The sequence below is a fragment of the Notamacropus eugenii genome, chromosome 1 (genome assembly GCF_028372415.1).
Source record: "Notamacropus eugenii isolate mMacEug1 chromosome 1, mMacEug1.pri_v2, whole genome shotgun sequence".
Classification (NCBI taxonomy): domain Eukaryota; kingdom Metazoa; phylum Chordata; class Mammalia; order Diprotodontia; family Macropodidae; genus Notamacropus; species Notamacropus eugenii.
In genome coordinates this window covers 34992514-35014778 of record NC_092872.1, presented here as the reverse complement: position 1 = coordinate 35014778, position 22265 = coordinate 34992514, and the positions used below count along the sequence as shown (strand labels likewise).

General features: G+C 34.7%; 1 long non-coding RNA gene across 1 annotated transcript in view; it reads right to left on the bottom strand.

The window, feature by feature from the left end:
• LOC140496620 (uncharacterized) overlaps positions 1 to 22265 on the bottom strand; it is a 785173-nt gene that overhangs the window by 219135 nt on the left and 543773 nt on the right. The gene's annotated exons all lie outside the window — the stretch shown is intronic.

Genomic DNA, 22265 nt, shown 5'->3' with positions numbered 1-22265 from the left:
AAGTATTCCTGAGGTCTTCAGAAACAAGTATGATTAGACTAATATCTAGCTTGAGATACTGAAAGATCATTAACAAATGACTCTTATTAGTTGTTATAGACTAAGGATTAGTCAAATTTTTTCCTTTTATGGAAGAATGAATTGATTTATGAAGCAACGAGTATGAAGAGCAAGGTGGTAACAGGTGACAGTGTCATTGAAGGAATATTAGATTTAGAATTAGAGGAACAGGCTTAAATCCTAGTTCTGCAGTTCTCTTTCTTGATATTTGTGTGACCTTGGGAAAGTGACTTCCCCTAATCTGGACTCAGTTTGTTCATCTTTAAAATGAAAAGACTGGGCTAGAAATCCCCTAATATCTCTCCAATCAAAGATTCTAGGATCAAATGTTTTGACACAACTTCAGATGGAAGATCTAGCTAGAAGTATTATTTGTTGTAATATAAAGAAAAGGCAGTGATCAAATAAATTCTTTCATGTGATTGTAATGCTAAGTTTATACATCCCCCAGAAACAACTGACAGAATAATGACTTGTTTGGGCTTCACAATACAAAATGATTGCCCTAACAAGCTGCATTAAACTAATTCTAACCCAGAAAAGTGGAGATTACCATTTCCCTGTCAGACTAATAGAAAACATTTCAGGCAGATTTTAAAACAAGCCTACTCTTCCAAAATTAAAGTATCATTATCCACATAAAGCCTCCTATTTTGAAGGCTGAATTCATGTGATTTTGATTAAAACTTTAATTTTAGAGGAAAAATGTCAAAGGAAGTGGCTGTGGGTTTTATTACTCTGTATTCATATTGCAATTTTAATATCCACAAGCTGTGTTATGTTGATACAGTCTAATTGTCCAAATGGAATGTAAATTAATGTTACCATTAAAATGAGGCTTCCAACTCACCCTTAAGTGCAGAGTATTAGGAAATTTGGATAATGCTTTGCATAAAATGTTTGCTAGTATGAATGTACTTGAGCATCATAAAAAATTATTTTATAACAAGCAGACATATGGTCAAGGTATTTTATCATTACTAACTCAGGTTATGTCTGCAGGGATTATCACAATGAAGGCAAACTTAAATGATCACAAATGAAACTGAATCAAGTCTTCAACTTTCAAAACAACTATAGAATATTAATGTATAGGTGTACATATACATGTGTGTATATTTATGTGCACATACATTCACTTTAGTGCATATATATATGTATATTTGGGAATACATGAGGGCAGGTAGGTGGCACAGTGGATAGAACACTAGGACTGAAGTCAAGAAAACTTCTTCTTGAGGTCAAATCTGATCTCAAGTACTCTCTGTGTGACCCTGGGCAAGACACTTAACTCTGCTTGCCTCCATTTCCTCATCTGTAAAATGAGCTGGAGAAGGACATGGCAAATCTTTGGAAGACAACTCCAAATGAGGTCATGAAGAGTTAGACATGACTAAAAATAACTGAAAAACAGTAATATGGGCATATAGAAGTAGGGGCGTGTATGCCACTATTTTCACTCATATGATGAATTTAAATAGAGACCTCTCTTCCTGAATATAGAGCAACAGTTCACCTGTAACTTTGAGTTTTTTGAGTATTCCTTGGGGCACTGAGAGGAAAATGATTTGCTTTTGTCCATGGCAAAATAGCTACACATAGTTATGAAGTGACAAATGTAGGACTTCAGTCCAGTTGGTGATTAAATCAGTGCTGTCTTTCTACATCCAGAATACATTATTATCTCTTGGCTTAGAAAAAAAAATATGTATCTATATCTATATCTATATCTATCTATATCTATATCTATATCTATATCTATATCTATATCTATATCTATATCTATATCTATATCTATATCTATATCTATATCTATCTATCTATCTATCTATCTATCTACAGAGATAACAAGATATAGGAGGTCTCAGAGATATGACATATGCTTTACATGATACACATTGAAGTTTCCATTAGGCTGGGGAAGGTGGTGTAGTAGATAGAGCACCAGTGCAGGAGTCAGGAGGACCTGAGTTCAAATCTCACCTCAGGCACTTGACACTCACTAGCTGTGTGACTTTGGGCAAGTCACTTAACCCCAATTGCCTCATCCTGGGTCATCTCCAGTCATCCTGAGGAATATCTGGTCATTGGATTCAGATGGCTCTGGAGGAGGTGTGAGGCTGGTCACCTGCATAGCCCTCCTTCACTCAAAACAAAATCAAGTGCAAGTCATGTCATCATTTCCCTGATGGCATGGTCTTCTTCAGCAATGAAGGACGAATACACACACATGTTAGGCTAAATATGGGGAAAATTAGTTGAGTTATAAATATTTTTCAAGTATCCATCAAAGATCTGAATTTTTAAAATAAATACAGAAGAATGAGGACTTGTCTATGAAAATAAGTTTTCTTGGAAAAATGAAGTTACTAAAATCGTACTGTTCCTCCTCAGGATTTGAAAACCATAGCATTTTGATAACAGAAGAATATTTCCATTGATCAAACAAAGAAAATGGAATATATAATTCTGGGTGTGGAGTCTTTGGTTTCCTTTCCACATCTCTCAAGTGTATCATTGACCATGAAAGGATAAGACTCTGGAAGTAATAAAAATCCAAATGAAAGCTATTTTTTCTTAATATTTTCCCTCACCTTTACCTTAAAGGAAAGCAAAGTATATCATGGGAATAACCACAGTAAACATTTCACACAACTAGCTAATAATGTTCAGAAAACAGACCAGGCCATCTTATTTGAAGTTCATTTTGAAGGAGCATTTATACCTATTGGCAACCATTCCACTGACATGAAAAATAAGAATAATTTGGTTTAGAATCCAATCCAGTCCCTGAAAAGTGACTTCTGTCTCAAACTCCTTCATATGTCTTCCCTACTACTTAGCACTTCTGTAAGTTTAGCCAGGTAACTTGAACCAATATCTGAAGCCTCAGTTTCTTTCTCTTTACAATGATAGATTTGGATTAAATGATCTGGAAGGTCCATGACAGGTCAAAATCTAATGATTCTATGAACCTGTGAGTTTGGTAACATTACTTTTATTGATAAGGAAATTAATTATCCTCTTCATAATTTACTGGAGGAAAAGTCAAACTCATCATCACACACAGAGTGATTATAATATACTGATGCCCTATCTTTAAAGTTCAGTTCCCTTTCTCTATGATGCCATATTATCTTGTTTTAAATAGAACTGTAGGCTATAGAGAGCATTCAGTTTAAGCCCCTTGATTACTATAGGAAGCTGAGGTCCGGGTAGCTTGAAGTATTTGCCACTTCCTCTGCAATCATGGATAACATTTTTATTAATTCATGAATACAATAGGCAAAGTGATAATTACAAAATAGTGTGACATAGTGGCGAAAAAAGCTAATGCCGTCTTAGCTTGTGCTGAGAGAGTTATGGGATCCCTGAGGAAGGATGTGATGTTCTTTTGTACTCTGCCCTGATCAGGTCACACCTGGAGTACAGTGTTCAGCTCTGAGCACCATTTTTTAAAATTTTAAGATTTAATTTTTTAACTTTAATTTTAAGATTTTAAGACCACTGGTAAGCTGGAGAATGTCCAGAGGCAGGCAAGGAATATGTGAAGGACCTCTAAATAGAACCTACTCTGTAAAGACTGTTTAAAGTAATTAGGGATATTTTGTCTGAAGAAAGGGGGATTCTTTAAATATTTGAAGAAATGTTATATAGAAAAGGGAATAGATTTAACTTCTCTTGGTTTCAGAGGGAAAAGTTTGGAGTAAAGGGTAGAAGATGTGGAGAAGGTTTTGGTTTGATATGCGTAAAATCTTACTAAAATTAGAGTTCTCCAGAAATAGAATGGATTGTCTTGAGAGAGAGTGAGCCTTTTTTTCTACCCAAAAAATACATTATGTGATTGGGAGACCTAAGTGAGTAGGTACAAAGACATTTTCCCACAAGTTATAGGAGAAAATATCACACTAAATTTATAGTCACAACTTATATGAAGCCCATTAGATCAAGGGCTAGAGGGAATCAGAGATAGAAGCAGTGATACAAAATTATAGACATATGTATAATTATAAGTAATTACATAATTTATATTTATATGTGTTTCTATTTACATCTTCTGTATTATGCATGTATAGCAACACAAACTGGGTAAAGCACTAACCGCAATGTCACAGTATCACAAAACTCTAGTCTTTGTGAACACCGGCTCTCAAGGGCTTCCTTTCCAATGTCATCTCTGAGCCTTTTACCTGTGCTACTGTGGGAAGGTCATTTCATCTTGCTCGGCTGCCATTCTATCATCTTTAAAAGAAGTTGGTTCTAAATAAAGTTGGTTCCACATAAAGATTCCTTCCAGAACAGCCTCTGACTTGATCCTGAGAGGTACTTTTGAGTTTTTCCACTAGCAGAAGATAAAAGCTTAAAGAAAGCTGCTTGCCATTTTTCTCTGTATTAATTCATTCAACATCAAGTTTAGGTAAACTATGAGATATTGATGTCTGCAAGACCATGATATCAAAGATTAAGGCAGAGAAAATAGGCAGGTATTGCAAACACAGTTATGACTATGATGGGGTAACAGGGCTTTGCATCACCGTGGATGTTGAATTAAAAGGGTACTCAATAGCACTTGCTTTTCTTTAGCAGCATAGAAACGACCAAGCTGAACACTTAGTTAAAAAAACACTACCACCACCAAACAACAAAAAAAGAAAAATAAACTTTTGTTTAACAGGGGCAATCTCCTTCTCCTTTCCCTTTCCATTCTTCTTACATCTCATGTTTGAGAGTACTAACCCTGGGTTCAGAAATCTCTAGTTACACCTCTAAAAGTGGACATACTTGAATTAAGCATGGGAAAAAATTGTTCAAATAAGAAAATAAAATTAAAACAGGAAGTCTTTTAAAGAATGACTCCGCTCTAAGCTGAACTTTCTCATGACTTGTTTTAATTGAAGATTATCTTGGTGACTTAATTAATCTGAATGCTACCCTCCAAAACAAAACTCAAACTCAAACTTGAGACAAAATTTAAATAAAAATCCGTGAAACTATTGAACAAGGGGAATGGATTTATTTCCAAATCAGAAGCACTGTACACTGTGTGGATTTTAATTGTGACAAATGGCTTACTTGTTGCTACAATATTCAGATCATTATTTGGTTTTAATCAGCTCTACAGCTCAATGAGACAATAAACTCAAATAGCTGAAGAGTGGAATGAGCTGATGATTATAAAGTGAAAAAAGGCATGAACTAGAGTTGTGATACTGAATATTTTTTCCTAATTTTTATATTGATTGGGAATGAAAAAATAGATAACTAGGTAAATTCTTTTGAAAAATCATTGGTCTAAAGAAAGTCTCTTCTCTCCACTGAATTGATAAATGGTGGTAGTATACAGAGATGATGAGGTCAAATGAATATCTTATCGTTTGTTTCCTTTTCTGGTTGCTTTTTGGGCAAGAGAACACAAGCACTTGTCAATTGCTTATGTAGCCAGAACTCTTATACAAATGTAGAGTCACTTAAAATCCAAATAAAGGAGAAATGAAATGAAAGAGAAAATGCTTGTCATTCCTGATCATATCCACAACCATGTCATCATTAGGTCTTCCTGATTTCATTTCAGCCCTAAGCATCAAAGAATTCCTGTGGAATAATATTAAAAATGTCCAATTATTCTATATGTGTTCTTTATGCCTCTCCAGAGTAAAAAAGTCACTGGAGAAAATTAAAACATTAAGAATATTAGTGGTAATAAATCAGGTTTGATGTATATACACATATAACATTTTAAAGCTGAAAAGTTTTAAAACTCAATAAAACAATTTCATGTAGCTTTTTAAAAAAAATTCCACATATTAAACATTTTCAAAACCTTTTTTTCACAGAAATCACCTAAACTGTATTTTTCAGACATTTCCTTCCCTATCTTTGTCCACTATCTTCTCTCTGTCTCAGCTTCTGTCTATCTCTTTATCTCCGTGTCTCTCTTTGTTCATCCTTACCAAACACACACACACAAATTCAATCTTTTTGCCATAGGATAATAGACTTTCTGCTGGAAGGGATGTTAAAGGTTATCTAATTGAACCTCATTATTTTACGGGTGAAGGAAGTGAAGCTCCGACAATTGAAATAACTTCCCAAAGGTCCCACAATTATTAAGTGGCAGAGCAGTGACTTAAACTCAAGTCCTTTGATGTCAAATCTGGGACTCTATACATCACACCATCAAAATGACTACCATCCTCCAAACTCCTGGTTATGAACAAGTGACTGGTCATGGAGCATAGTCCAAGCACAACAACATCCCCAGGATATTTTTATAACAAAATGATGTGTTTCAGCATACTAATTTAGAGGAAATGGTGCCCTAAAATATTTGTACTTCACCTTTCTTATATTGTTACCAATATTTTGATATTACTATTTTGTAAATCACCCTCCAGGGTGAATGGTTCTTATAAAGTGGTCATCCCTCATCCTATGGCTGAAGAATTCTCAACTCTCCCTCCCTTTCTATGAAGCAGTCTATTGTTTATGTTTTTTTTTCTTGTGTCTGACTCTTCATGATCCCATTTGGAGTTTTCTTAGCAAAGATATTTTAGTGGTTTGCCATTTCCTTCTCCAGCTCATTTTATGGAAGGAGACCTAAGTCAAACAGGGTTAAGTGACTTGCCCAGGGTCACACAGCTAGTAAATATCAAAGACTAGGTTTGAACTCAGTCCTCCTGACTCCAGGCCTGGCACTCTATCCATTGCACCTCTTAGCTGTCTCCTACAAAACTCAAATTCTCTCCCTCCTGTCTCTCTTCCTGGATTATTATCCTTGAATACCTCAGCTCTGCTCCTCCAACATACATATTCTTGTCTAGCTATACTCTTCTATAGTAACAGAAATTCTACCTAGCTTGTTAATAAATTCCTTTTTTTCTTGATCTTTTCACTTCACACTTGCTCTTTCTTGCACGAGCCGAAACTTGGTTTTTTTCAGTACACAATTAATCCCTCCAATGTTGGGTGTATTGAACCAGTGACCTCTTCCTTTTCATTTTTCCTTCCTTCTTCCCAGATGCTGAATTTGAGATATTATGTCCTCCGACCCTGGCGAAGTTAACCTATTCCAGTTTGGGACTCTGTCTTGCAGCTGAACTCTTCTAAATGTTGGATGAGGGGAAGAAAGCAAACTAAATTAATTATGTGGCCATGTCAGTCAATACTTCACATTCCATACAATCACCTACAATGAAAAAAGGGCTTAACCAGTACGACTGTCCTGTCTTCCCTGTCATGACATCTATTTCTATTTTTATCCATGTACCTAGCACAGTCCCTGTATATTGCAGGCACTACGTAAGATATTTTATTTATTTATTCTCTTATATCCCCTTAATAAAGGTCGTCATATCCACTTCCAGATAATACCTTTACCATCATTACTTAGGATATTGTCTTTCTTTGAGGTCCACTCTATACACCTTGTCAAGGCTGTGTTGACCTTCATGTCATTCTCCTTCCTTTCTCAAGGAGTTTAGTACCTGGCTTATAGCCTTCCTCTCTGTTGTGCTGCCTATCCTCATATTAAGGAATTTCAATACACATATTTGAGGACATAGAATACCTGTTTTCTCAAACTACGTGATTTCCCACTCAACCTCCTAAACTTTCATGACCTCCACCTTCACTCCATCTTGGTATTACACAGGTAAAGTCATGTCTTTGATCTGAGACATGCATACTCCTCTCTCCAAGCCTGACTTTTGATCTCACAATGTCTCTTTCTGCTTCACCTCTCTTAAACCTGTTCTTTAGCTCCAATGTTCCTGGAGTCATTCAACTCAGGGGAAGGCTTTGCGATGTATTCCTTTGTGTTAACCCCTCCCCCAAATGAACTCTGTCTTCCATACCAATTTGAGGATTAGATAAAGTACTAAGACATATTTCTACACAAGTGTTCTCCAAGGCAACATTTGTACTACACGCTCCACTACATAGTATTTACATTCCTGAACGCTATAAAACTGGCCTAGCCAACTCACCCCACCCCCACCCCATGCCTCTGTATAGATAGTCTGTCATGCCAAGAATATCCTCTGCCTTTACCTCTACTGAATAGAATCTCTGGCTTCCTTCAAGCTTCAGCCCAAATATCACCTTCTATCCAGGGACTATCTTGATTCTCTAGATGCTACAGCCCTCTCCCATTGCTTGAAAAATAATTTGCATTTTCTTTGTATATAATCTGGATCGACTTGTTTGGTATACGTGTTTTCCTCCCAATAGAAGGAAAATTCCTTAAAGGCAGGGACATTTTCCACATTTGTCTTTGCAGGTCTAACACCTACCAATAACTGACACATATTAAGCACTTCATAATAGACACACTGAATGAATGAGTACATAATAAGCTAGTCTTGAATCTCTTGACTCCTCCCTCCATAATAATGCTAGAATCTCTCCTTTCATTTCCACCCCACCAACATTCATCTTATTCAATCCTCATCTCCTGTCACCTGGACTATATCAATAGGTTATTTGGTCTTCTTTCATCCATCCTTTCTCCACACAACCTGGCCATGTTACCTTGCTCAAGATGCTTCCTTCGATGATTTTTTCCTCCAGTATAAAAACAAAACAAATAAAACCAGATTCTTTAAGCTTAGAATTATAAAGCACTTCAATTGGCCCCAATCTACTTTATACTCTGGTTTCATGTCAGGTATTTTATTTACCTTGCAACCTAATTATCCTATTGGCTCTTTTCTGTATAAAATAAAATTCCATTTTCAACTCCTGAATCCCTGCCTTTCTACAGGCTTTTTCTCATGTCTCTACTGCACTGCATGCCTTTGTTTCCATTTCTTGGAATCACCAGTTCCCTTAAAGGGTCAACTTCATTTTCTTAATGAGTTATTTTCCCAACCATTCCTTTTACTGCTTACCCACCCCTTTAATTGTGTTGTGTTCATATTATATATATTATTTTTATTTGCTCACCCATGAGCATGCTATTCCCATCCTCACTCACCCCCAAATACATATACCCTGTAGAATGCAAGGTCCTCTGAGATAGTTTTACATCTATGTATATATGTTTGTATATGTGCTACTGTTTACATTCTCAGGACAACACAGAGACTGATATATGATGGGGTTTAATAAATGATTATTTAATTGAATTGTATAAATGTAGTTTCTTCTACAACATTAACATCACGGTTGATGTTGTAGAAGAAACTACATGTATATAACATATATACTGCACACAAACATATATACACACACACCTTGATCAAATTAAAATTTTCTGCTATCTAATCAAAGTTCTTAGCTACATTTTAATGTTCTATTTCTCTGAGGAGACATTTAATTAAGTGACAAATGTATGAATCATTCTTCATTAGGTCATCAGATATCTAGTATCAGCATATACTTAGGCACATTAATAACTTCTGTTGAGCTCAGTATTAACTAGAAGGTTAATACTGAATGAAAAAATAATTCTGGTAGAGGAATAGGATAGATAGCAGTCTGAATCCATAAAGGATGAAAAATTAAGCAGTTTTTTTAATGTTGGAGGAATAAGTATTTTTTGCTTTTCTTTAAATTCTGGAGGAGGTTTTGTAATTTCTTCCTTTTTGCTACCTCCCTCCTCCAACAAAATGGTCTATTTTCCATACAAATTTCAGGATTAGCTGAAGCACTAAGACATGTTTCTACACAAGCGTTTGCCATGGCAACATTTGTACAACATGTATCATTCCTTCCACTCCTCTTTGTGAGTGTCTGTCATTTTTCTCAAGCCCCAAGGGGGTTTCCATATGCATGGTTAAGAATGATAGCTTTGTAGCAGCTCTATGTGGTGGGAAAGAACTGGAAATTGAGGGGATGCCCATCTACTGGGACATGGCTGAGCAAGTTTGAGTAAATGAATATAACATATATGAATGTAATGTAACACTATTGTTTTATAAGAAATGATGAACAGGCAGATTTCAGAAAACACCTGCAATAACTTACATGAACTGATGCTGAGTGAAGTGAGCAGAACCAAGAGAATCCTGTACCCAGTAACAGCAACATTGTGGGAGGAGGATCAACTTCGATAGACTTAGCTCTTCTCAACAATACAGTGATCTGAGACAATTACAAGGGACTTATGATGGAAAATGCTACCCACATCCTAAGAAAGAACTATGGAATCCAAATGCAGATCAAAGCATACAATTTTCTGTCTTTTTTGTTTTCCCTTTCTTGGAGTTTTCCCCTTTGTCTCTGATTCCTCTTTCACAACATGACTAATATAGAAACATGCTTAATATGATTGTATAGTATAGTCTATATCAGATTGCATGCTGTTTTAGGGAGGGGGAAAATTTGGAACTCAAAATCTTATAAAAGTGAATGTGGAAAAATTAAAAAAAAGAATGATAACTTTGCCCAGTAATGCTATATTCCTTTTAATGTCACAGGTATTCAGGTACATTTATTCTTCTTTCTAAAAGATTATGGCATAATGAATGAATGAATGAGTGAATGAATGAAAAGTCATTTATTCAACACTTATTATTTTGAGGCATCATGTTAAGACCTAGAGACAGTGAGAATACATTGTGGTAGGTGTAAGGGGACCTACATGTGGTGAACTCTCATCAGTCAGTAGTATAGAACCCCAGGACAGAAACTGGAGTACCTCATTGGATCATAACAGCATGGTCAGGAGTTGGTCAGAATTACACATCTTATTATCTAACAAAGTTTTAGAGAATTTCCCAGGTGCTGAAAGAAGGTACCTTATCCACATTCACACAAGTAGTGTGTGATCAAGGCAAAAAGGAGTCCTAGTCATTTTCTAACTCTTTTATTTTACATAATATAGTTTTGAAAAATTGGTTTTTAATTTTCCTTATCAGCCTCATCTCCTTGTGAGCATTAGCAATTTTGACACACCTAGCAGAAGATCACAACTTAAGTAGACCTCCATCGTCTATTTTTGATTTCCTATTCTGATATATATTTTAAATATGCAAATTTGTTGGTGAAATTCTCTTCACATTTACATCAGTCTCTTCATATCACTATATTAAGACAGTTTTGCATTACTCTATGCTAATTAGGTATCTCATACTGATGAAATGCCTAAATAGCTCTATTTTTAGAATTATAGGGGCAGAAGACATTATAGAAGCCATCTAGATCAACTCTTTCATTTTACAGATAAGGAAACTAAGTTCCAGAAAGGTTGAGAATCTTGCCAACGTCATAAGACAGTAAGGTAGAGAGTCAGGAATCAAACTCAGATCCTCTGATTTTAAATGCAGCAGGCTTCCCACTACTAAACAAACCATAAGACAACAATGGGGGAAATTTTATGTTACTTGCTTTATATGCCACCCAAGCAAAAGTACTACCCATACATGCACTTCATAATATGATAAACAATTCAAAGAGAGAGGGTAGTTAGAAAAGTGTGGGAGAAAGAAAACATTAGGAGAGAAGAAATAGAAACATAAAGGAAAAAGAGATGGATTGAAATGAAAAAAAGGCATGGCTATCAGTGAGATGTTCTATAGCTAAGGGTGGATTGAAACAGAGAAATGGGTTAATGAAAATGGGGTAGAATGTATGATTTTCATGAAAGAGTCAGTATCATAATGGCATAAGAGACTTCATAATGTCTTCTAATTCATCTCTATACCTTTAGGCAACTTTTTTTAGTATTTTAAAGATGAAAAGATGTTAGCATGAGATTGTTGAATTTTTAGGAATTTCTGGCAGTGAGTTATGAAGCCCAGAATAGAAATAAGACATCCGCTTGGAATAGGAAATAATAGTATTCATTTGTCACGCTGTTGGGTGTTCATCTTCATGTAGTTGTAACTCTTTACATTCCTTCCAAAACTATGCATAAGGAAAATTCCATATTTGATTAGATTTCATCTTTTTACCCGATAGATACATATATATACATACACATATATATGCATACATGCATACATATATACATGCATACATACAAAAAAGTATTACCAGAAACAAAAATTATCTCAATAGCATTCTTTTATTTTGTGATGCACTGACACTACAAAACTACACCGATAAATTTAGCAGAGTGTTTCATGAAGTCTTATTGCTGCTGCATCAATTTGGCGACAAATGATGGTTACACGCTAGTGGCCCTTCTCTCTGTTCTGATAATTCTGATGTCTGTGTTCTGGCTCCTGGCTCCTCAAACTCTCCGAAGAGCAGAGCACAAGCAAGGGTAAAACAATGAAATAAAGCATATGAGAAAAACAGTGTTTGTATATTTGTGTGTTTCCTCTTTGGCTCAGTGATTCCTTAGAAGAAATAAAAAGCGACTCCTAAGGTTACATTGCTGAGTCTTCAAATTCTACTTTTTGCAGTGTTCTACACAACTTAAAGTGGTTTGTAAAAGTAAGCAACAATATTTTTTAAAAACCTCAAAGGCTACTCAGCAATACAGAAGGCAATGCACACCAATTGCCATAACAAGAAATTATTACCCTCTGTAAAAACATGGACAGGACCAGACAAACTAATGGAACTAACTATTTAAACTATCTTTGAGCCAAACCTGTGATATTATTGGTATAAGGAACTCTTATTGAAAAAACTCCTAACAAAACTGATCAACAAAATGCTTTGAAAGTTACAGACTTAATGAATTGTCTAGAGCAGATATTAGGCATCCCCCAAGACTATTTTTAGAGGGTCCATGAGATCAAATTTTCACAATAATACTAAAATATTTTCTCCCTATTCAAATACTCTTCCCTTTTCCAACTTCATATCTGTACAAGGATGGATTTTCTTCATATACTTAAACCAAAAGAACAAATTGCAACAGATTCAATGCAGAAGAAGATATAAGAATCCAGATGTCTCTTTTTAAGCCAGAGGTTTGCAAATATGAAAAACAATGCCATTTATATCACTATATTTTTCATTTGTTTTTGGAAAAAGTTATTTTTCATTAACATATGTTATTCATGTTAATATGTACTCATTTTATTATTGTAACCTTAAAATAAAAATAAAATTTTATGTTTTAAATTTAGCAATTAAACATTGGTAGATATCACTCAAATCAACAAAAGCCATTTAATTCCTTGATAACTTTTAATACTGTAAAGGGATTCTGATACCAAAAAGTTTAAGTGATTTTCCCAGGATGAGACAGTATGCTTCAGAGGCAGGGATTGCATCCTGGACTATCTGACTCTAAGGCCCATTTTCCATCTACTACATCAAGTTACTAAATAAAGGAATGGTATATATCTATTATTTATTTTTGTCTTCTTCCAAATGAATTTGAGATAGCTTATAGTTGACATATAGAGGAAATTGGATAGTTCAAAATAAAAGCTAAATAAAGATTATCTGGAATATCTTGAGGGATATTTTTATATAACGGACCTGGGGCATTTGAATAAAGGACAATAACATAACTCTAAAATAAGCATAGATTCCACTTGATGGGGCCATTCTTACATTATTATGTAACTAACCAGAACTTGGTGTTAGAGAATTGTTTGAGGACAATGAGAACTTAAGTGATTTGTCCATGATCCTATTAACTAGCATGTGTGATCAGAAATCTAGAGCTACTGAGACCTTAGAGCCATCTAGTCCAGTTACCTCCTTTCATATATAGAACCTCCTCTACTTCTCAGTTTTCTCTAACAGTAGCAAGTTGAGTTCGCTAAAATTGACTGAATACTTTTTCCCTCAAAATTTTAGGGTCAATACTGGAAACTAAGAGCTTTTATTAAGACTGTCACTCATGTTTCCTCATTCATTGTGTCTTAATACCACTAAATCAGTTATCTTCCCCAATATCTATCAGCTAACATCAATCAAATATTACAAAGGGATATTTACCAGGTTTAGTACAATAACATGCTCCCCAAAGTCCCATAAGTACTTACAGAGTCAAGGGTTCAGTGAGCTCAAACTTAGAATAGGTGGCAAAAAGTTAATTTTCCATTCCTGGAGGAATAAGTATAAGATGATAGTCTTTTCTCCGTTACCGGACTCAACATGAATTTCCTTTGAAGTGCATATGACACTTTTTGGGCTTTGAGACTTCTGGAGGTCTTGAATCTACCCTCCTCTCTATCTTGAAGAGGTCATGCTCCCTTGAGCTAATAACTATTTATTAAGTGCCTGTTAATTGACTCTTCTATAAGAATACAATATAAAGTTTTGTATGATACATGTGAAGAAATTTTTTTATGTGCTCATTAGCATTTAAGGAGTAAGTAAACAGCTTGAATAAACACTGAAGGACTTTCTATGGGACACCAAGGTATTGACTAGATAGTTAGACATTCACAGATACACAGAAAGATAGATTATTAAGCATGTGCTATATGCCATGCATTGTGCTAAGCATTAGGGATACAAATAAAGAAGGTTCCTATGCTTAAAGGACTTACAATTTAATAGAGAAATATAAAACAAAGGGAAAATGGAAAGGAGGTTCTTCTTGGGATGGGGTACCACACTGAGGCAACACAGAGCAGTTCAGATTATAACAGAGTCGGGGGCAGCTGAGCATGAATGGATCCCACAAGAAATGTTGATCCTACCTAGGTCTTCATCAATTAGGAGAGCATGTTCTAGGATGGGCAAAACTGCTTGTGAAGAGGGAGTCAGGAAAGTGACTAGAGTGATTGTAAGCAAATGTAGCTGGGTTAGCACCATGGACAGAACATTGGACACAGGGTCAAATACTTTTTCAGATACTTAGTACCTATGTTACCCTGGCAAATACCTTAACCTCTGCTTGTTTCAATTTTTACAACTATAAAATGGAGATAATAAAAGTGTCTGACTTATAAGGCTGTTGTGATGATCAAATGAGATAGTTATTTGTGAAGCCTTAGCACAGTCTCTGCCATGCAGTAGCATACTATACATATGCTTATTCCTTTCCCTTAGAAGAATTTGTGGTATATAAATGTACATTTTGTGGCTTCATCAAACTGATTTTCCTAAGTAGCAGTTGTCTTAGGCAAATCTTGGTGGGCTCTGATCACAGTTCATGACTGAGTTCTAATAAGCAATAGCAGTTTAGCTCTTCTGTCATTGGTTAAATTGTAAGTCACAGTAAGATGTAGCTAGTTAGTCGAGTGAATAGGGTGATGGACTTAGAGTCAAAAATATCCAAGTTAAAATCCTGCTTCACAGGTTTACTAACCCTTGGTGATGCTTAAGTGATCCTGGGAAATCACTTCACCTCCCAGCATCAGTTTTTCCATGAATAAAATGGGAATGACTTTATAGGGTTGTTGTTAGAATCAAATGATCTGATATGTTTAAAATGCTTTGTGCTTACAGCACAGTACAGTTAGATGTCATGATAGTTGCTCTAGACAACAACATAAGAGAAGTGAGGCAATCAAGTTCATTTCAATAACTATCTATTAAGTGTCTGTTAGGTATTAGTTGTACTAGGGGATTTTAGAGATACAAAGACTCAAATAAAATAATGCCATTCTGGATGAAAGCTGAAATGGAAAGGGAATATTCTTGCTCAGAAAGAATGTCACCTCTCTTCAGATCAAGTATGGGCAATTAGGATACTTGGCAGGTAGGAAAAGGCAATATTTTGGTCTTAAGACAAAAAAAGTTTGACTCTTTTTAAATATTTTCAAGATGCAAAACCCTCAAAGTCTATATATTCATGTACTAGAGACACCTGAAACTAGCTTGGCAGAACCAATGGTTAAAGTTTTGGTGAGAGCACTTTCTACTCAGAAATAAGCCAACAACTATAAATCAGGACTTGACTTACTGTTTTGTTGATTGGCCAGACTTAGCAAGTGATGAAGAAAAGACTAAAAATGCAAATTAAACTTAAAAATGTGTTGCATAAATTTATTTTTTCAAGGAGCATATTGCTAAACATTTACCAGAATATCTCTGTACATAACAGGCTTTAGCTTAAGCACATGTAGAAGCAGTATTATCATTTCATTGCTTCTTTTATGCAAGAAACTGAGTCTGGCCTCTGTGGAATATTACATGTTAATAATTGCACATTGATGGTGGAGGGTGTCTTTTTATGGACTGCAACTTTCAGTCTCAGAATACTGAAGTCATTCAATTTCTTTAATCAACAACAAGTATTAAAGGAATCCTTAAAAAAGAAAATTGTGTTGGGTACAAACGATGTAGACATTCTGACACAAAGTCCATGCCTTCATGGAGTTTGGTGTTAAACAAATAATATATTGAGTGAGATTGTTTAAATTTAGCTATGTAAATGTTGACAAACACTAATACAATTCAACAATATTAGCTTTGGTGTTATGGATACTGAACTTTTCCTTCAAAAAGTAACTAGCCATTCTAAGTCCCTATGTGAAATTCTAATAAAAGTTACCTTTCTACTTTATGCAGTAGAAAAATACACATGAATTCATTTAATGATTGTGGCTGGTAGTTTAACTGAGGGTCATATTTGAGGGTGGATGGGAAGGAATTATAATAGCCATTTCTTCATGACATTAAAAAAAAACAGATTACACTTGTAATAACATCGTTATTGCCAATTCAAAACTTAGTTATAATACTTTGACACAGGCTCCAAATAGCATTGGGTTGCTTTGGATTTTCATCAGCATTATATAATTTGGCCCATATATGGTTCCTGTCTATTGCATCAAAAGTTGATGATAGATCAATGAACAGCAGAAACCCTTGAGATTTTCTTAAGTGGTTTCTCAATGAGATGGAAAATAGTAATTGGCAGAAGAAGGGTAATTTGAAATTTGCTTAGTCATAAGGTATTAATTTGTAAATTCAGTCCTGAAATGTCTTGAGAAAAAAGCTGATAAAAATTACTTTGAAGAAATACTCCATATAACTGATTAACTTGTACTATTTTAGTGATAAAGCATTTAATTTTTTGAAATAAGAGTAGATGATATTTTGTATTCAACTTGAAAAAAGGGTACATTGAATTAAAAACAAAAACATAGTAAGATTGGTGTCTATTACTCAGGGCTAATCCTAAACATTTATCCTAAGATTCTTTTCATACATATTTGAAAGTAAAGGTTGTTACTTGTCCCTACTTGAGCTGGGTCCAGGAAATAATGACAGAGCTATTAAAGTTTATTAACAACCTTGAGAAATCTTTTATTACCTACAAGATTGGCTAAAATGATTGTCCTAGAAAGTGACAAATATCAGAAGGGATGTGAAAAAATGAGAAACTAATTCATTGTTGGTGGAATTGTGAACTATTCCAACCATTTTGGAAAATAATTTGGAATTATGCCCAAAGAATTCTTAAATTGTCTATATGCCCTGTGAACTAGCAATACCACGACTTGGTCTATTTTCAAAAATGATCAGGGAAAAAGGAAAAGAACCTATATGTTCTAAAATACTACAGCAGCCAGCTCTCTTTGTGATGGCAAATAACAGGAAATTGTAGAGATGCTTGTCAGTTGGGGAATGGCTAAACAAGTGGTGGTCTACGATAAATGATGAAATACTACTATGCTATAAGAGATAATAAGCTTGATGATCCTATAAAACATGGGTAGACTCATGAAATAAGGAAGAACAGAATCGAGAATGTTGTATAAAGCAACAACAATATTGTTTTAAGAACAACTTTGAGCAAATAAGTCATTTTAACTATTATAAATACCCAAATTAACTACTAAGGATATATGAAGGGAGATGCTATCTCTATCTAGAGAAAGAATTGATAAATGGAAGTATGTATAGAATGATTGCATTGTGTGTGTGTACGTGTGTGTGTGTGTGCACATATTTGAGTCTAATGGTAGCTATCTTTAGGGTAGCAGGCGGAAAAGAGACGAAAAAGTAAATTTACATGATAACTTTACTATCCAATTTCTTATTGTAATCAACTAATTTTGAAGAAATCTATTAAAATTTCTTAAACGCATATAATTAATATATCTTTAGGTGACTTGGACTGACTTGCATTTGTGGATGTTTTATAAATTTTCCAGAAGTCTTACAGCAATCTTTATCCATACAGATATGGATAGCCAAGGTTACTGCTTTCTCAGGTAAGAGGTAGTTAAAAATGAATTCAGTACCTGGTTCATGTGGTAAACAGTTTTTCCCAATAGACAGGCTAAAGGGTCTTTTAGTAAATACATAAAATTTATCTGTCCTATCAAGGAACTGGAGAGATAGATCTTCCCTGAACCTTAAGGTCTTTATTCCCCAAATCTCATTTTCCTTTCTCACATGTACAGTATAGTCAAAAGTAATGAAAGCTTCATATTGTTCCCCTTGAGAGATCGGCATGTTATATAAAGGTTGCTTCTTCCCAGCAGCTGTGCTGATTTACAATGAATATTTCTTTGAATGAAACCTGTAACATTACTGTGCCTCAGTTTCTTTGGATCTTTTCATTGGCTATTTTGTAATGTCTTTCCTTTCTTGAAGTGATAATATTGTCTTCTCTCTAAAAAATCCTACATCTCAAAGTTGACAGGCGTTGTTATTATGGATAGTATATTCAAACTCTACAGTTTCACTACAAAGAAGAGTCATGGGCACCAGTAATGAAAGTTATAGAAACAGACTTTGATCGTGTTGTGTAAACAGTAGCAACAGCTATATTATACTTAAATATAGTACTTTGCAAATCTAATTTTAATTCTCTCATCCTAAGAGTGTGGAACATGAGAACTGTTTTTTAGATGATGCATTCTATTATAAACTTTTAAATCTACCTCTTAGAATCCATTGCTTCCTTCATTTCTGCGCCAAAGCCAATGTGAATATTTACCTTATGCACAGTTCTTGTCCATTTCAGGGCTCATCCTCTCCTCAAATAACTTGTATTTACTCATCTGTATACATATACAGCATTATAAATAGCATATGCACATATGTTATCTATGTATACATTCATATACCTATGTATATGTTCTATACATTACATACATAGTAGTACGTATACTGTCATGTATATTTTTATATATAGAATATATACATATTCTTATATGTAGAATATATGCATATGTCTACACATATACTTATAAGAAGCTACCATAAGTCAATACTCAGTAGAGATTTATTAAGTGTCTATTATGTGCCTGAAATTGTGCTAAACACTAAGAATATACCTAAAGGAAAAGAAAAAGGTGCATGTCCTCAACAAGTTCACAGTCTAATGCAAAAAAAAAATGTAGATAAATTGCATCTAGGAGAAATTAGAGATAAAGCTCTAAAAAGAATGTAAGCTACTTATGAGCAGAATTTTTTTTTAAGTTTCAGCACCTAGGACAGTGTCAGGTAAATAATGAATGCTTAATAAACACTTCATGAATTAAATTAAATTGATGCTTGCTCATGCCTGCTTCACTAGGGACATTTCACACACATACACACACACACACACACACACACACACACACTTTCACTGGGAAAAAAACATTCCTTGAAAAATCAGAGAAATTATACTTTAATGCCACCTTTAGTAGGAGTAAGGCAAGATTTTAATAAAAAATTTAAAAAGGCAATGAAAAATGAAGAGTCTGCTCTTTTATGAGTATTGCAACTGATAATTACTTTTATTTATTACACTCATAATGTTGTGACCAATATGTTTGACTTTACTCAATTCTGATTTTTAAATATCATGAATATATGTTGGCTTCAGTGTTTCAGAGAAGAACATACTGCTGAGAATTATTTATCTTAAACAAATCAATAAAATTGGACTACTTATTTCTTTATCAACTTTAGAAATGTAATCAAAATTCTATTTTCATTTTCACAATTCATAGAAAAATGTAATTTTGGGGGCAGAATTATGTTACTATTCATTTATGTTCAGCATTTAAGGGAAATTATAGTATTCCATGTTTAATAGAGCATTTGACTCCTGAGACTTAAAATATGAATGAAACCAAGTATGCCCCTAAAAACATGTTTCCGATACATTGGCAAAGGATAAATCTACCAGAAATTTTTCTTTAAAATATTAAAGCTGTCTGAATTGACAATTATCAAATATTTTGTATGCCTTTTTGATCCACTGACACCCATAAGGTAGAGATATATAGTTATATGCTTTTAGAGATTTTCATTTGAATAAATTTCATGTTAATTAAAGCAATCATTCATAGAGATGAATAATCCTAGCTAGGACCAATTATCACAGTAAAACAGGTGCTAAAAAGCCATCTTACATAGCCCTGGTAATGCAATTCAGTCTTAAAACTGCTATGTTTTTGTTTTTAAATTCAAAGGCCTCTAATGAGCCTAGAATCAGAGGTTTAGAGCTAGAAGACATCTCAAGAGATCCTATCATTCATCTCCTCATTGCAAAAACATCGCATTTCCGACAGACAAAGTTGGAGCTTACTTTTTCCCCAAAGTCTACACAATGGTGATATCCCACAGTCACTTTCACAAATTCCATATAAGTCTGACATATTGTCAGCTCCCAGAAGGGTGAAACATCCACCCATTATGACCCTAGAAAATCAAGTAAGGCCATTATGTAACTCTTGGGCAATATTTCCAAATTCGTTCTTCCATTTTTGCCACCCACATATATATGCCTCATTTTGCTTCCACAGGCAAAGAGGACTAAGTAGTAGTGAAGATATAAGACTCTGCAATATAGTGGTTACCATGGGAGGGCTCAGCCTAAGAGGACAAAACTTGTGTTCAGTATAAGTCTACCAAAAAGAAAGAATATGAGAAAAACTCATTTATTGGTGGGAGGTGCTTGTTACTTTAGGAGAGAAACCTTGTCAGCAATCCATAAAGAGCTGTAGTTAAAACACAAAAGACCAGATTGATGTGACACAAAAGGTTAGTCTTTGAGACATACTGTTATGTCCAGATAGTGATTAGAAAACATTCACTACCTTTATAGATGGATATGAGAGAAAATTGGTCATCTTGACCCATGTCTCTAGACCTGAGTTACTCTAAAGTATAGGGGTAAGTCTTAGGAATCCACCATGTATCTCTATCAGACTTAATTTCAGAACTTTTAGGCAATGTTCCCATACAATCCACTTATGGTTGGCATGAAGGAAAGGTATCATAGTATCATAGTACAGTTATCCCTTCCACATTGTAGGGATTAAAAGTGGTGTGCCCCTTTGATCTGGAAAATCTGTGTAAAGTATTTTTTGGCCTTCTCTTCACACCAGAGAAGAAATCTGATTTTTTATGGGATTTTTGAAGTGCCTTATTGTTAGATTTGGGTCAAATATTTTGTTATAGGCTATATGTAGGTCAGTGTTAAGTAAAAATACTATATACACATTTTATGCATTTCTGAGTAACGAAACTTTTTCTGTATCATCTGCAGCTTCCACAAAACTCCCAAAAATTATCATTTAATTTTTTTATGCTGATCCCTGATACGTCAAAATTTTGATGGGGAAAAAGTTGCTATGTGATTCTTAGTGCTGGAAAGCATTGTAGAGGTAATCTAGTGCAAATCTCCTCTTTTGAATGCAAAAGGACTTGCCCAAGGACACCTAGATAATCAATATCAAGGAAGATTTTAACCCAGATTTTCTAATTTGAAGTTCTGTCTTAGTTCTACTTTACTCCAAATGGGCAAGATCCTTTCCTAACAGTTTTGTGCCCTTGAGGAAGGCTCAGAATTCACTCACATACTTTGATCTCTATGACAGTTGGCTCCAGATATTATCTAAATTTTAAGTCTTCTGTAGCAAAGTCTTTCACACAGTAACCAATTATTGATGGACTGTTGGATCCATATTGTTGGATGCATGACTGTTTGGGGTAGAAGAGGGGGTGAGGGAGACACATTTAGGCAAACATCTCAAAGGGATCATGAACTGTGAACTACAGCAAGTCACAGACTTGGTCTCAGTTGAGGTCCATGTGGCAACTAGTGAAAGTAGTCAAGCCTGGAAATCTTAATTTTCACTTTAGCCATGTCCAGCTGATCCTGAGATAGAACTGAAGGTACATGAAAGGGTCCCATTTTTCTAGGGACTAGAAGATTACTAGAATGCTTCAGAACCAGTGTATTAAAACTTTGTCAGGAAATTCCATAAAGTGAAAATATATACCAATGTATACCTTAACCTTTTCTTATTGTAGATGAGTAAAGTTACTTGTTTTAAACTTTATCACAGTGATTATTTTTTCCATGACTATAAAATCACGTTTGTGGTTTCCAGTGACCCATTTCCCTGACCTCTTCAACTGTACTTTGCCAGAATGGATTGGCATTT